Below are 16923 nucleotides of genomic sequence, written 5' to 3' on the forward strand. Positions count from 1 at the left end.
AGGCGTCAAAGGATACGTAGACATTTTCTAACCACCCAAGAGGTTGTAAAGTCAGGACAAGTAGAAAGAACAGCATGTATAAATTCAAAGCCAGAAGGGAATGATGTATTTGGAAAACCACAAAATTCTTTGCAGGGAAATGGCACAAAGTGAGAAAGATGAGCAGAAACCAGCTTTTGAAGCCCTTTGCATGATTCTAAGAAACTTGAGTTTTATTCTGTAAGCAGAATAGAGTCATTAAGTCACTTTAAGTCAGGGAAATGACAAGATAAGAGTTGTTACTTATAAAGGGTCATATTAAAGGCAATAAGTTGGGATGAGAGTCTACACAGGAGACTAATGAATACTGAAAAGACATAAGGCTCTGAACTAAAACTTGTATTCAGTCAATGAAGAGGAGATGGACTCACTTTAGACAGACTTTTGGAGTAGTAGGAAGATACTTGCAGTGTGTGGTGGCATCCATGGCGAGGAGGGCTATAAAACGAAGCCAGCCCCAGAAGTTCTCCTCCTGAGTGGGAGAAATACTCTCCTGAAAAGCTTTTTGATGGTGCTCTGGAGCCTAACAGCAGGGGTAGGAATAGGAGAAGTAATGAAAACTGGGTAAAAACTGAACCAAGAGCTCCCGTAAAAGCAGAAACAAAACACTAAAATCCAAAGGAACCTAGAACTGGACACTTCTCTTATACCGGCACCGGTTGAAGTGTCAAATATAGTATAATGCTAACAAATAGCACAGCAGTTAAGCTGTTAACAGGAACACTCACACACTTCCACTGCTATTAGGAAGTATTTAAACTCTTAATTTCTCATCTTCCCCACTTCACATTCCAGGCAGTTGTTTAGCTTTTAAGGTAGTGGTGTGGAATCAGGGCAGCACTTTAGCATCATCATGGGGGTTGGGGAGATGTGGAGGTAAGTGTGGGGAACAAAGGTCAAGGTATGGAGGTCTGTATTGCAAAGGCCATGGACCAATATGTAGGAGACACTTATCATTTCATTTGCTTAGACTAGGCTCAGTAATTTACAAAAGGACCTTGTCAAGAATATGCAATAAATGAAAGGATTATATGAACCTGCTTTTTGGTGCAGTTGTTTGACCAGTGCCTGCATAAAATGTAAATGCATTAGGACCGTTTAAAGAGGTATAGGATAAGGGAAAAAAGAGAATCTAAGCTAGTGGAAAACAAGAATATTTTCCAAGAAACACTCTGTGTGGTTTTTGCAATTAAAAACAATCACTACTGTTTGCCCCTAAGGCTAATAATACGCCCTGGAAAAACAAGGATTAGATGTAAGAGGAGAAAGGTGCCATTTTATTCTGGCATAAGTAATACAAGAATCATTTTAAGAATATCCATGATGGATGTAGTTTGCAGAAACACGCCAAGTGCAGGAATGTTTCAGGTAAGAAAAGTGATTGACCCTAAATTTTTAAATTTCCATTTAAAATAGGTATCTCTTGCTAAACTGGGCACACAAAGTACTCCTTTTGACCATCACAAAAAGCAGTCATTATGTTTATTTACAGCAGTCTTCTAGATTGTAATGTTAAAATATACACATACCCCCAAGTACATTATGCAAATTTGACTCTGCAAAAAATAAAGAATGGTCTCCAAGAATACTGATTTCCCAACTAACTAATGGATTTTTTTATACTTATTGGTATTGTTCTCCTTTTATTAACAGGGAATTAAGTCAGTTATCATGACCTTGCTCTAACTATTGAACCATTCAGATGTCGCATCCAAAACGATGGCAGTGGTTGTACAAGACTTGAATCAACTCACATCGCCTAGGCTCATACCAGACATCTGTAATCTTTAAAAAGACTTAAACCTTGTTATTTAATTAACAGTGGAAATGTTTAACTCGAGTTTTAACTTCTCAATGTCAGTTTCCTGTTCAGTTACTGTCTCGCATAAAACAAAGCTACATGTTTCACTTGAAAACAGGAAAGATGAACTAGGATCATGCAAAAGGGTAAATCTTAAGGGGAAAGTAAAAAATGCACATCTTTGTTTGCTTAGATCCTATCTTCAAAGATAACTAAGGGCAAATTCTATAAAGTTCAATGAAAATAGCTTCTCTTTATTAATAATATGATAAAGCAGAGGTGGATAACAAATCTCTATTTTGTATTGCCTTTTTTCTATTTTAAGACCAATTGAAAAAACTCAAAGGTGGAAAATCTTAACCTTATATATGGGACTGAAACCTTGCATTTATTATGCAGCTCATGTTTAAAAAGCATATACATATAAAGAGAGTGGTATATTTCCCAATATTCCAAATCCAAATGTCTCAAATATACATTATGGAAAGGTAATTTTTGCATGTGTGACTTATGGAATCAAGCTTAATTTGTAGCCTTAACGCCCTCCCCCCACTCCTGTCCCATCCCCACCCACAACACCTCCTCTGTAGACTTGATAACAAGTTCTTAAGCAAATTAGAAGCATGGGTCATTTGTTCATGTTTCTACTCATTTGAAATCCACACATTACTAAAACATTGAATACTCGATCATGAACTTGAATCACTCACTAGATGTTCTTTTAAACAAAAGTTATGATGATTTTCTATTATGTAAAAGAAAAAGTAAGATGATTCAATTTATTTTAGGTGGCATCTAGAATATCTAAGTAGAAAATTGACACATATATTTTAAACCACATTTATTTAAGTTAAACTTAGATGGAGATTTCCAGAAATACTGTATTTACAATAATTCACAACTCCAAGATTTTACAATCTCTGGTTAATTACATTCTTATCCTGTATAGTAAGTGGAAAGACTGCTTAATTTTTCCACAAGTAACTTTCACTACATGAAATTAAGATTTTATTCCATTTATTTCTTATCTGTCAATGGTATATTTTTTTCATTTATGTAACACATTAGTTTTTAGAGTGTAAATGCAAGGAACTGAATCAATTCCCTAAACAGTTTGTGCATGTTGTAGTTATTATACACAGATTGATCTCTTGTGGTTCTCATTGACCAAATTACTAGCATCAAATTAATGAGATTTTGTATTAAAATACTGTGCAGTGACTATACCATAGGGCTTAGGGAGAAAATTACAAAGAAACTCTATTAGGATCTTATAACCAAAGTAGTGGAAAGTGGATTTCATAGAGGTAAGTTTCATTACTGAAGCAACAAAGAATTTTGTCATATGAAAGAGAAAATAGCTCCTGATGTCCAGGACCTGGTCTGCTGCTATCTGGTAGGTCTTGTTGTTTCTGGACATTGGCCTGGTACTCACAGCCAGGCCTTGGTATCCTCTTGTTGAACATCAACAATTTGACAGAACATCAACTTTAGAAAAGGCCACTCTATGATCATGATGGTTCATGACAAAAACCAAGCGCTCTATGACGATGTCTAAACACAGAGCATTTATGAACACTAAGATACCACATAACTCCCTTTCCCAGCTAATATGGGTCATTGCTGCTGCTTTGCCAATCACAGCCTTAGCCAGTCTCTTCTTCCCTACTCCTAGATAAGGTTTATTAGACCCCCAGTGGTAAAATTACCTTGCTTCCCCACAACATCCAATTCAGAGCAAAACTCTGTTTCCTTAACCCCACTTCCAATCTAATCACCCCAAATCCAAATTCTATATGAGTTTCTTTTTACCACCTTCTTACTGAGTCACCCTTGTTTCCCTGTGGTATACTTTGCCCTCTTTGAGATGAATAATCAACTCAACTTGTTCAACTACAGGTGTGTTCCTGCAGGTCTTTGGCTAAAGACCATTGACAGTGATAAAGTATCTCACAAGCTTGGCTCTTCCTGCCAGTGTTATCAAGAAGCTCTGACATATTTGGTACCACAATACTCCAGAATGTTGTGGAAGACTAAATGGAACTTAAAGGAAGGATAATTAGAAGATGCCTTAGGGATGAGGAACAGGAGAAATGATTATGGGTGTGCAAAATGGCATCAAACAAAGATCTTAAGGTTAGAGCAGCCATATCAAATATAGAATAAAAGAATATGCCAAGCTAGGGGACATAAGCCAGGGCACAGGGAGGGGGAGGACACATCAAGAGCTGAAGGACATTGAACCACTGAAGAGCTTTATAATCCTGTTTCAAAAGAAGCTAGGGGAGAATGTTGTCTTTTTCACTAAAATCCCACTAAAGGGAAGGAGTCTAGGTCACAACATTGAAGATAATATACTATTGTGGTATGTACAAAACATAGGCATAGGGTCATATAATTAGGGAACTAATGGCCCTCCAAGTAAAGGGCCATCAAGATAATGGTCGGTTAATTTTAAACAACTTCTTAAAAGGGATTAAGATAAAGTCTGTATTTAATAGGGATTAAAATTGTATGGTAATCAGGGTAGGAAGTACAGGGCACGAGTGTAGATTAAGAAAATAGCAAGAGTGATCCTAAGGATGGTGATGAGGAAGGTAATTAAAACAGCAATGTAACAACGGATTTCTCAAAAGCAAGCATTATGAGAACTGAGTTAAACATTTTTGGTTATTCACATATATAACAATTTTTTTGAGAACAGCTGTGTTAAATCCAATCTGATTTAAATAGCTGTTAAAACTGAACTGAGTGCTAGGAGATATACTTCTCACTCTCTAATCTCTAGCCCTTACTTGCCAGGAGTTTTTTTTCCAAAAGAAGGAAGGATTTAAAACTAGATCAGACTCGGAGTTTGACTCAACATCATAGTACATGTCCTTTCCTTATCTTATCTTGCCCTCAACCCTTTGCCTACATAGCAAGCACCTGCTGGGCGGTCATGCCTGGAACCTGAACCAAGTTGTGATCTGGCTCCCTTCACCTCCATGTCACAACCCAGAGGATATGCAGATTCTTGCTCCAGGCTTTTTGCAGTTACTTCTACAGGTTAAAATACTGGGTCATTTCCCCTATCAAACTCTTCCTCATTCTTGAAAATTTCAGATTGCTTTTGGAGCTACTTTCCTATCATAGGAAATGATAACTTTCATAAGAAATCATAGGAAATCATAGGAAATCATTAACTTTGTTTTTCACTTATTTATACTTTTATTTCTCCAGGACACTGGCAAATGTTTCATTAATCTGTAGCCTTTGCAAGAGTAAAATAAATTCCTCTGGCATTCTTGGTCTGGACTTCTAATTGGGACAAAATAGGAGAATGACCAAAACAAAATCCTGGTATCATACTCAAGTAGCTCACAGCATGGCTAGGAAGATAAATTCCTAAGCAGACTGTTATGATACATTGTGACACCTGCACTCAGGTGGGGGGAAGAATAGTGGATTGGGGAAGAGAGATGAAGGACATTTTGGTAGAAGTGTGATCTTCCTTGAGAGTCATAGAATACAGGCCCAGGTAAAGAAAGTGGGAGAAGGTAAAGGGATCAGAGCCATTCCCCCCAAATATATAAATCCAGAAGAACACACACAGTGAGGAAATACAGATATTTTGAGAAGGCTTTGGTATAGCATATGGGTTTTGGAAAGACAAGACAGGACACGAGAGAGGCAGGAACAGATGACAACACAAAGACCTAATATCAACAAACCACACCAAGACATGTGCCTAAATACCTAGGAATTCTTTCTGTCAAGAATTTCTCTTGAAAGCAATAGAGAGCTACTCAATGATTTTAGGGAAGGAATACATTAAAATTCAGGGTTGGAAGATGGCTCTGGCTCTCTGGAGAGTAGATTGGACAGAAAGCCAGAGGAAATCTTCTGAACTATTCTAGGCAGAAAAGTATATGGTCTGAATTATAGTGGGCTGGAGAAGAAGAAGTTGAGAAAGATTTCAGAAATACTTAGGAGAGATGGGGAGATATTTAGAAGGGAGCATGAAGAGCTAAGCCTTGGTGAATAAATAGCTAGGTTAAGGAGAAAAAAAAAAAATCAAGAATGAGTCCCAGGTTTCAGGTCTAGTAACAAGATGAAAGAAAAGAATAGAAAGGAAATAATATAACTAGATGTGAGGGTGGGCTCAGGTTAGGCCCATTTTCATTTAATTAGCTCCAAGATCCTGGGACAGTTTCTTAATCTCTCCGTTTACTCACTGTTTTTGTTAATGTTTTTAACATTATTAATGTTTTTGTTAACTGTTAACCCACTACATATTAATGTTTTTGTTAACCCACTGTTAATGTTTATTTTTGAGAGAGAGAGGGAGGGAGGGAGGGAGGAACAGAGGGAGAGAGAGGGGCAGAGAAAGAGGGAGACACAGAATCCGAAGCAGGCTCCAAGCTCTGAGCTGTCCGCACAGAGCCTGATGCAGGGCTCGAACTTGTGAACCACAAGATCATGACCTGAGCTGAAATCGGATCCTTAACCAAATTAGCCACCCAGGTACCCGTTTACTCATTCTTAAAATGAGGATAACATTAGACATGTTTTAATTATGTTGACAATTAAATAATAGTTAACCCTTCTAAGCACTTATCATGTACAAGGAAGACACTTGAGTAAGGATCTTGCATACAGTCACTCGTTTACTTTAAACAACTGCCCTATGAAGTAAGTACTTTTATAATCCCTATATTACAGATTAAGCAAAGGCACAGAGAGGTTTACCATCTTGCCCAAGGCCACGGAGCTGGGAAGTGACCGATCCAAATTGCAAACCTCTTCAATCTGACTATAGAGAGGGTGCTTCAGCCAATGTTTACAGTGCCTCTCATTAAATACTAACCATTTCATATAATTATTATCAGAGTGGTTATAATCTCTGGTTTCACTGGCAGGATATACTTAACTATTTAACCTATCCATTTGTTTGAAAAGTATTTGCAGAGTATATGGATGTACATATATTTTACTAAACACCAGGATAAATTCAAGTATGATGTCACACCTATCTTGGGGCTGATTACAGTTTAATTTTGAACATAAAATGCGTATCGTGAAACACAAAACCAGATTATGTTTTTAAAGGGGTCAGATACTTTTGACCTAAGACATAAAGCATCCACAGTGGGACCTTGACTAGCAGGCACTGGGGCCAAGAGATGTAGATTTGGGTTCTCTGCAAAATATAGACTATTGGTGAAACTGTAAAAGTTGATGAGGTCACCTAACAGATATTGGCGGGGAAGGGGACCCTAGAAAAACTGCAAACAGGGGGACTGCCAATCCAATGCCTAGGGAAGCGCATAAAACTCATTTAATGTCTATGGGCTTTGGGGTTCTCACTTATAAAATTAGCGGATCTTGGTTTGAGAGTATGTTAAGAACTATTCCGACTTCTAATGTTTGCAGTTTTTGCTGTGAACAAATGTAAACATCGGGAGAGCCACCGAAAGTCAACTTCCAGCTTTAAACCTCAGAAAAAAGCCAAGCTTCATAGCTGTTGCTTTGCCATGGTAAATAATTAGTAAGTAGTTTTCTTTTCACAAAAGACCATTCAGTTAGTTTCAATTGCTTTTATTTTAGAGGATTTCAGCTTCAGAAATGTTCTTGCCGTTACTATGTACAGAAGTTCTGTGTGGGAGATTTTAGAGAGAAAACAAAATGGCACCTTTATTCCTTAAGAGGAATATTAATGGGGTAGAGAAGATAATGGGCACAATTATAGTAAGCTTCCTGCAGTATGCCTCTTCATAGCAAGATTTACTTTTTTCCTTGCCTAATCCTATTGTTTCCTGACTTCATTTGGTAAAACGTAAAATGTTACTGAGTTATCATAATAGGAGTGCAGAGTACAGACGCAATACACAGAGGTTTGGAAGACTGAAGGAAGAAACTTGCAAGATGCTCTCAGTAAAGTCACAGAGGAACACTGACCAAGGGGCTGAGGAAGACAACAGATGATTACCACCCCTCTACCACTAGCTGGCCACAGCTTCCAACCCCAGGGAAGGTTTTGGGGTTCTGTGTGACTAGACTGGCAAACAACTATTATGCATGTTGTGATTTCTCATAAAGTGTGAGAAGAGAAATCATAACTTGTACCTGGGGCCAGGTTAGAAAATCTTGAAGATGGCCAGTGGACCCTGAGTAGAACTGACAGTGCTGTTTTTCTCTAGCTTTATCCAAAACGTGGCACACAGAGTAAAGACATCTCTGAGGCTGAATGCAGAAGCAAGCACATCTAAGTTTTGCATGCAGACTGTGGGGGGAAGATGTGGAGGGTGGAGGAAGAAGACTAAGAAATCAGTGGTATTAGGTGAAATAAATGAGGTCCATGGACTTGACCCGCTTAGAGATAATCAGTGAAAGGTGAACATTGGAGTTAGAAAAGATTTAGACATAATTTTGAATAGATGAATAAAATCTAGCTATTGAGTGCTTACTACGTGTCAGGCACTGGGCAATGTTGATGATACCCGGTTGACAAATGACCCCTGCCTCCCTGAAGTTTATAGCCCAGCCCAAGAGCTGTCTCTAGGGAATAGCAAAGGTCTGTACCCAGTGCCCTGATCACTGTGCATACCCTTATCACAGCATGTGTCCTCCTGCACTGTAATTGCCCCTCCACGTGTCTGCTTAGATCTAACTTTTGACCAAGCAGCTCTTAGAAGCATGAGGCTCCTAGAGATGAGAGGTTTCTGTAAAAACTAGAGGTCTTCCCCACTTCCCCTCCAAGAGACTGAGCTAAAATTTGGATTTGTGCCTGTTCCCCATTTCATATTGATTATTTCAACAAAAAGTAACCCTTAAGAGCTATTAAACCCTATTAAATAGGCTATTAAAGCTTAGGGTGCACACTCAGTTATGTTAGTGTATTCGGAAGGGGTTTCCGTGTGCTTTATGTAAGTTACTCAGCATTTTAAATATGCCTTTTTCATTTGTAGGGGCAATGGCAAGAAGCTGAGAGCAGGCAGAGGAGGCAACTGTGCCCATCATCCTTCCTTCTAATTCTGTAAAGGTAACAGTCACCTATTCAGCCTATCTCCTTCAGGAGATGGATGGTTCATTAAGCGGTTTGCTTGTGTGCATGGTGGGGAAAATGTCCACAAAATCATCCTACATCTTTATCATTTACTAACAGTTTTTTTTTTAACTTTCATCAAAAGATTTCATTCCATATAAACAAAATTTAGAACAACCACCTGTAAAAAGATCCAGGAACCTTATAAACATCCAGCAAAAAATTGTTAATAATGTTCTCTAGAGCCTACAACACTGTCCTACATACAGTGAATGCTCATCCGTATGTATTTTAACAAATGCATCAATGAATAAGTGACTCTGAAAGATAGTTGACTCCATCACGTATTCAAAATAGGTTTGCTGTTTTAGGGTTCGCTCTTAAGGCAAGAATATTTGTTGAAAAGATCCTGCTCACTTACTACAAATTTATGCCTTCTCTAAAAAGATCTTGTGCTTAGGGTCCGTACTATGGGACCACTGTAGTGAATAAACTAACTTTTATTATTTCATGTCTAAAGCTTCCTGGATTGAGATACAAGAAGGACACTCTACCCTGGCTCCTATTACATTTCAAAGAGTAATAATGAAATTCCAGAATAGAGCAAAATGAGCCTCTGCCTGCATTTCTATTGCACTGTGTTCTTAATTTTTAAAACTATGACATGAATACTAATATCCTTTCCAATTTCCTAAAAATTAACATGGGAGAAATGTAACATTTATATTTGGAAGATTTAATGAGGGAAGCAAAATTAAGAGATGAAACTAGTAGTTCTTTTTAAAGCGCTGTTCTTATTCCACTTGTAAACTTCACAAGCATTCAAGGAAAAACAATGCTTTTCTATTTGGGGGCACTCTGGAGTCCTTGGTGAATGGAGCCAAGCTGTCTGCTATGCCCCTCAATAATGCTTGCCAACCTTCTGTCATTTCCTCTGTGAGATGACAGTGTTTGTGTGACAAAGGTCTCTAGGTATATTTCAAAACATTTTACACAACAGCGTACCAACAAACACCTTAAAAGTGTTAATCATTTTCCACACAGCTAAATTTGTCAGAAGACACAAAACAAAATCCATCTTACCAATCTTCAAAAAGAAATGGCTGGGAAGTTCACTGGGGAGCCAGTGGCATACTCAAAGCCTTTTGTAAAAGTTTAGTGTCTTAGTCAATTTCTGCCCTTTGATACAACACAGCAAACAGTAAGACTAATTATTTACTAAACTAGGTTTCTTTTTATATTCTCTGTGCACTTGTGGTAGTTTTAGACAGTTTCATTTTCCTGATGAACAACAGTTCATTGTTTGTCATGGAAGAATCATTCTTAACCTGGAATTATTTAGGATTCCAGGACCCTGATAAAAACACAGTGTCCCTCCTCCACCTGCGATAGCTCCCCGTTCCTCACTGCCCACCACTCCTTTGAAGCTGTACTGAAGCTATAGTAAAGCGGTGATGCGCTTTGCAGTTTTCATCAGAAGAGCAATAAAAAACAATCAACCATGGGGTGCCTGGGTGGCTCAGTCGGTTAAGCGTCAGACTTGGGCTCAGGTCATGATCTCACAGTCCGTGAGTTTGAGCCCTGCGTGGGGCTCTGTGCTGACAGCTCAGAGCCTGGAGCCTGCTTCGGATTCTGTGTCTCCCTCTCTGTCTGACCCTCCCCAGTTCATGCTCTGATTCTCTCTGTCTCAAAAATAAATAAACGTTAAAAAAAATTTTTAAAGAAAACTACCAATAAAAAAAAATTTTCCCTTTTCATACATTTTAAAGCATTTTTTTAATTTCAGAAATCTGTGAAATTTAGCTAACAAAAACTAAGAAGATTAAATTCCTTAATGAGTAATCTTAATTAGCAGTTGGTGCCAAAAGCAAAATTAGCCAGTCACATTAACATCAGTAGATTATTATGTATTTCTCCACTCTAAAAAAACAAAACAAAACGTATTTTTCCATTTGATTGGCCTACTCTGCAGTCTTACATGGTCTTTGCCACTGATTTGTTAGCCACTGGAAAGCTTTTTTTTGTTTGTTTCCTCCTTTTTTTGCCTGACAATGATTCTTCCGAGTTCAAGAGCTTACCTTTTCCCAGGTGACAATTGTATTATTATCCTCAGTTGTTTGCTTTCTTCCTTAAACTCTCAGAACAGTTAGCTGCAAAGTTGTCATTGTCTTTTACAAAGGGATCTGATTCCAAATAATTAGTGTTTGTGTTGTACATCATTTGAAAATATTTCTCCTTCCCTTGCCAAGATTACAGGAGTCTCATGTATTGCCTCACAAATCCCACTTTATTTAGTCAGGTATACCTGAGAAAAACACAGGCTGCCTTTTCCTTTTCACCTGATCCGCATCCCATCTGAGTTCTGGGCTCTCACACAGGAAGGGAACAGGAAGTTGACACTTTTGTAAGTATCAGTGCCGAATGCTTTCCCCAGAATTCAGCACAGCTTCAAGCAACCATTTCTTCAAAGAATACAAGGAAATGATCTTCTTTAAAAGGTAAAGAATTCTACCCAGTTCATTTCGAGACTTTGCAAAATAACGTGGGGAGTCACAGGTTACTGATTTCAATCAGCATCTGGTTTTGTCTCTAAATGAGTATGTCGCTAAGTTTCCTTTCTGCATAAGTTACTCCTCTATCATTCTTTGCAGTGTTTTCTGGCCTTATATAGCCATACTATGAAACACACCGTGTAACAAAGTTCTGCTGTGTGACAAAACCCCCTCCCTCCAAAATAAGAGTGCCCACAGTCACTACAGTTTGTATGACCACTAATGATCAATATGTTTATATATGGAAAGATTATTTTCTTCTTTCCTTCTAAGAGTCAGTTTGTTTAGAGGATTGGGTATGTTAAATTACTTCTTAAATATACTTGTTAGTCATGACAATGTGCCAAAAAACATTTTCAGAATATCATGAACAAAGATCCTTCAACTTCTAGTCTCAGTTAAAATAAAGTTTTTCCAATTTGGAAGAGAAAAATTTAATTGGGCTTTACAGTGTCCTTTTCAAAAGGATATTTTAAAAATGCCATAAGAAGGCAAATAGCAATTTAAATAAGAACTCAGTCTAGATAAGGACAAGCCATATCAACTTAGAGAATCTGAGGGAATACGATTGCCAGTAATATTATACTTTTGATAAGAATTCTACATTTTCTGATACTTTCGAAATAAAAGCCAGGAAAATGTGCAAATGGGAATTTCATAGGATGAATTTAGACACTAGTGGAAATGTTAAATTTAAGTGTCAAGAGTCTATTCATCTATTTCATTGAAAGCTTACAAATGTTAAAAGAAGCATCATAGATGAAATTATTCCAACAGATAATATTTATCTTCCTAAACAGCTAAAAATAATAATTATTAATACCTGCCCGATGATAACCCATCAACAACAAAGACCTTAACAGTCAGACCCCTAAACAAAAGTGATTTTGCTCACCAACTTCTCCGGGAGCTGGCTTGTCTCGATGTAGGATCTGAAGTCAGCTTCAGAGAGACTGTGGTAGGAGGAGACGCAGAAAATAAACACATGATTTCCACAGCGCAGCAGCTGAGAACTCAAAAATGAGGCACGGGGTCTTGGCCATTCATCTGTCTTTAAGGTTATCCTGACATCTGAAAGCCATTGACAGCCTGAGCCTTCCAGCACTTCAGGCGCATGCCTGACCCAAGATAAATATAGATCCCAGACACCTGAGCCAGACGGAAGGCACGTTAGCTTGAAAAATCTCATTCATTTTGTGCCTCAGTTGAGGAAAATAAAACCATTAATCCTTTTCCTGTTAAAACCTGTTATACCCCTTAAAAAATAGCTTCAGTGCTTATGAAACATGAGGATTCAAATAATCATTAATAATCAATTCGCTTCTCTCCATAATTACCATCTGTGGGATAGTATAGAGACAGGCTCAAATTCTCCTTTCGTGGTGAAGTATAAAAGAAACCTAACAGTGAACATTAAGAATTATTTTCTCAGTTGTTTATTTTTTTAAAGGATCTTTGGCAGGTGAGTCCTTAAATGTGAGCATCTATTTGGTAAACTTTCTAGTATCTTTTCTCCTATATCCTGCAGGTAGTGATTTGGTCCTTTTATTGTTTGCCTCAATTATGGAGCCAGAAAGTGTCATCCATTGCCAGGTGCTTTGGTTTAAGTTAAACTTTTGGTATAGTTGTATAATGTAGCTAATTTAAATTGAATTTTGCTTAGTAGTCTTTGTAAACATATAAATGAAGTTACCTTCAGCCTGAGAAGCTATGATTAAAATTCTTACTCTGAAGATATAATGGCAAGATTTCTAACAATAAATCACTCTCTGGGACTCATAATTTAAGGATCTCTAATTCTATATTTGAACAAATCGAACAGAGGAACTAGGAAAGCCATACTGCTCCCCTGAGATTTTGAGGTAGTAAATGTTTTAACCAATAGTATGTTTTACTGAACGGCATTAAAGAAAAATAATGGATTTTGGGTTACCACTTTCTAAATGAAGCTGATCTGTAACTAGTCGTACCGACCATCCCAGAAGGGAGAATAATTCTTTTTTCAATTTACCAAAACTAGTGTTTTTGTATTTTAATAATAGGTCCCATGTATTGAGAACTGTCCATGTTCTTGGCACTTTGCTAAGTAGATATCATATCATTTCATTCTCTTTTCCTAATCCAAAAGTATCCTTTCAAATCAAGTTAATATTTTTATGTTCCATTTTACGGAATAGAAAACTAGAACTTAAATGGTAGATTTTGACAATGGCTGCTAATAAGTGGTTCATATAAGAGTCTAACTCATAGGATTTTGACTGAAAGTACATTGTTTTCCCATCATACAATACAGTTTCAGGTTAAAAATGAGTGTCATCCATACTTTATCTGTATCAGATTACCCATCCTGTGAGTAATTCCAAGGCTTCTTTCTTTATTTAAGACAAAGTTAGGGAAAATACAGAAATGTTCCCTGTGGAGTATTGCTATGACACCAGAAAATCCCCAGAAGCATTATGTTTCCAGCACAAGGAAAATATAGATCTGTAAGGCATGACTCTAGCCAGAAATATTTCTCATCTCTTGCATTTCTCTTTTTTGACAACTCGTCCTCATTAATTTTTTTAAGTTTACTTTTGAGAGAGCGAGAGAGAGCAGGAGAGGGTAGGGGGAAGGAGACAGAGAATCCTAAGTAGGCTCCACACTGAGAGTGTGGAGCCCAAAGCTGGGCTTGAACCCATGAAACCATGAGTTCATGACCTGAAATCAAGAGTTGGATGCTTAACTGACCGAGCCACCCAGATGCCCCATGTCCTCTTGATTTTGTGTAAGCAGAGTTTGACCTTCCAGAGCTGATGGCCATTTCTCAGCCATAATAGCATGTCTGGCAGTTAGAGATTGGATGAACAGCATAGAGGAGGGATATCCATGTGGCAGAGTCAGCTGGTAAGGTCAGGTAGCCAATACCAGGGAAATTTTGCATGAGAAAGTGAGGGGGTCACGTTCTCAACTATCATAAAATGTGACCCTGTTCATTGAAAAAAAGTATTGTTTATGTGTGCAAAGTATTTTTTCCATGAAACTAAAAGCTTATTAATAAAATATCTTATCAAAGAACTGAGAAGACAAATCAGTGAACTCAGGATCACAACATATTTTCTACGAATCACAATGAATATCAGAATGCCTTCAACATTCTAAGCACCATCATCTTGAAATATGGATTATGTCCTATAAATAAGAATAAGAAAGTCTGAGTTTCCTTTCTATGAATTATATATTCATTGTCATTCAATTGTTCACTCCCTGCTAGACACCAACTTACGAGTAGTGGTGAGGGAAAGGAAGGAATAGTGGTGGAGTGAACTAAAAAAAAAATGACTCTGGCTCTGGGATAATGAAGAAGGACAAGATCTCTGACCCCTTCATCCAGAGAATCATCAGGAATTTTCTTAACCAACTATCTTCAAAATTAAACATTTCGTCACAGAATGTCAAAACCAAGACTTTCTTTTCCTCCCAAATCAGTTGCTTTTCAAGTGTGGATGAACCGAAATTTTTATTTATGTTTTTATTTTTGTTTTTTTAATATGAAATTTATTGTCAAATTGGTTTCCATACAACACCCAGTGCTCTTCCCAACAGGTGCCCTCCTCAATGCGCATCACCCACTTTCCCCTCCCTCCCACCCCCCATCAACCCTCAGTTTATTCTCAGTTTTTAAGAGTCTCTTATGGTTTGGCTCCCTCCCTCTGTAATTTTTTTTTCTTCCCCTCCCCCATGGTCTTCTGTTAAGTTTATCAGGATCCACATAAGAGTGAAAACATATGGTATTGGTCTTTCTCTGTATGAGTTATTTCACTTAGCATAACACTCTCCAGTTCCATCCATGGTACTACAAAAGGCCATATTTCATTCTTTCTCATTGCCAAGTAGTATTCCATTGTGTATATAAACCACAATTTCTTTATCCATTCATCAGTTGATGGACATTTAGGCTCTTTCCATAATTTTGCTATTGTTGAGAGTGCTGCTATAAACATTGGGGTACAAGTGCCCCTATGCATCAGCACTCCTGTATCCCTTGGGTGAATTCCTAGCAGTGCTATTGCTGGGTCATAGGGTAGTTGTATTCTTAACTTTGGGGGGAACCTCCACACTGTTTTCCAGAGTGGCTGCACCAGTTTACATTCCGTCCAACAGTGCAAGAGGGTTCCCGTTTCTCCACATCCTCTCCAGTATCTATAGTCTCCAGAATTGGACCCACAAAAGTATGGCCAACTAATCTTTGACAAAGAGGAAAGAATATCCAATGGAAAAAAGACGGTCTCTTTAACAAACAGTGCTGGGAGAACTGGACAGCAACATGCAGAAGAATGAAATTAGACCACTTTCTTACACCAATCACAAAAATAACCCAAGATGGATAAAGAACCTGAATGTGAGACAGGAAACCATTAAAACCTTAGAGGAGAAAGCAGGAAAACACCTCTCTGACCTAAGCCACAGCAACTTCTTACTTGACACATCTCCAAAGGCAAGGGAATTAAAAGCAAAAATGAACTATTAGAACCTCATGAAGATAAAAAGCTTCTGCACTGCAAAGGAAACAGTCAACAAAACTAAAAGGCGACCAACAGAATGGGAAAAGATATTTGCAAATGACATATCAGACAAAGGGCTAATATCCAAAATCTATAAAGAACTCACCAAACTCCATACCCAAAAAACAAATAATCCAGTGAAGAAATGGGCAGAAGACATGAATAGACACTTCTCTAAAGAAGACATCCAGGCACAAGAAAAGATGCTCACTGTTCCTCCTCATCAGGGAAATACAAATCAAAACCACACTGAGGTATCACCTCACACCAGTCAGAGTGGCTATAATGAACAAATCATGAACCTAAATTTTTAAACCAGACAAAACCAAAACCTCTTCTGATTTTGGTTGCATGCTGCATGGCAGAACTTTAAGGCATTAAAGTTGAACCCATAATCCTGCTGTTAATAATAGCTGTTAACAGCTGTTGATACTGTTCCCCGCAAGATGTTATTATGGAATTTCCCATTTCTTTGTGAAAATCTTTTCTCCAAACAAGCAGTTCATCTCAAAATAAGATATGCAAAGCATCATCAATACAGTGGCATTAAGAGTAATCATATTGTCTCTCCCTCTCAACAACTCCCAATCATATGTCTCTGATGCCTCTGGGTGCTATTCTTCCAGATATCTTTCTTCTCTATCCAATCAGCATCATCCAGTGGGCTTCATCAAGTATTAATAACAGTACTGACTTCATCCTTAAGCATGCCATGCTGAGTATGTTTAGGACTTTTAAATTAATAATATGCTTGAAAAAAATTCTCTTCAGAGAAACTCAAATTTTAAATCAAAGGTTTGTCCCTTATTTCATATTTCTGTCCATTGTGTAAGAGTTAACAGTAAAGCGTTTTTGAATCCCTGGCTCTGTAACATAACAGGGAAAGAACAGTTTGTGGCCTTGTTGGGGAAATTTGGCATAAACCCCCGTACACACTTGAAAACAATGAAAATATTCAAG

At 37.8% G+C, this 16923-nt stretch overlaps 1 protein-coding gene across 1 annotated transcript in view; it reads left to right on the plus strand.

Annotated features, from left to right (window-relative positions):
- Positions 1-16923, plus strand: part of GNAT3 (G protein subunit alpha transducin 3) — a 303431-nt gene that overhangs the window by 152326 nt on the left and 134182 nt on the right. Inside the window, exon 2 of the mRNA XM_053218546.1 lies at positions 8791-8864. The gene's annotated coding sequence lies outside the window, so the exon portion shown is untranslated. The remainder of the gene's footprint in view (positions 1-8790; positions 8865-16923) is intronic.

The sequence above is a fragment of the Acinonyx jubatus genome, chromosome A2, assembly GCF_027475565.1.
Source record: "Acinonyx jubatus isolate Ajub_Pintada_27869175 chromosome A2, VMU_Ajub_asm_v1.0, whole genome shotgun sequence".
In the NCBI taxonomy this organism is placed as follows: Eukaryota; Metazoa; Chordata; class Mammalia; order Carnivora; family Felidae; genus Acinonyx; species Acinonyx jubatus.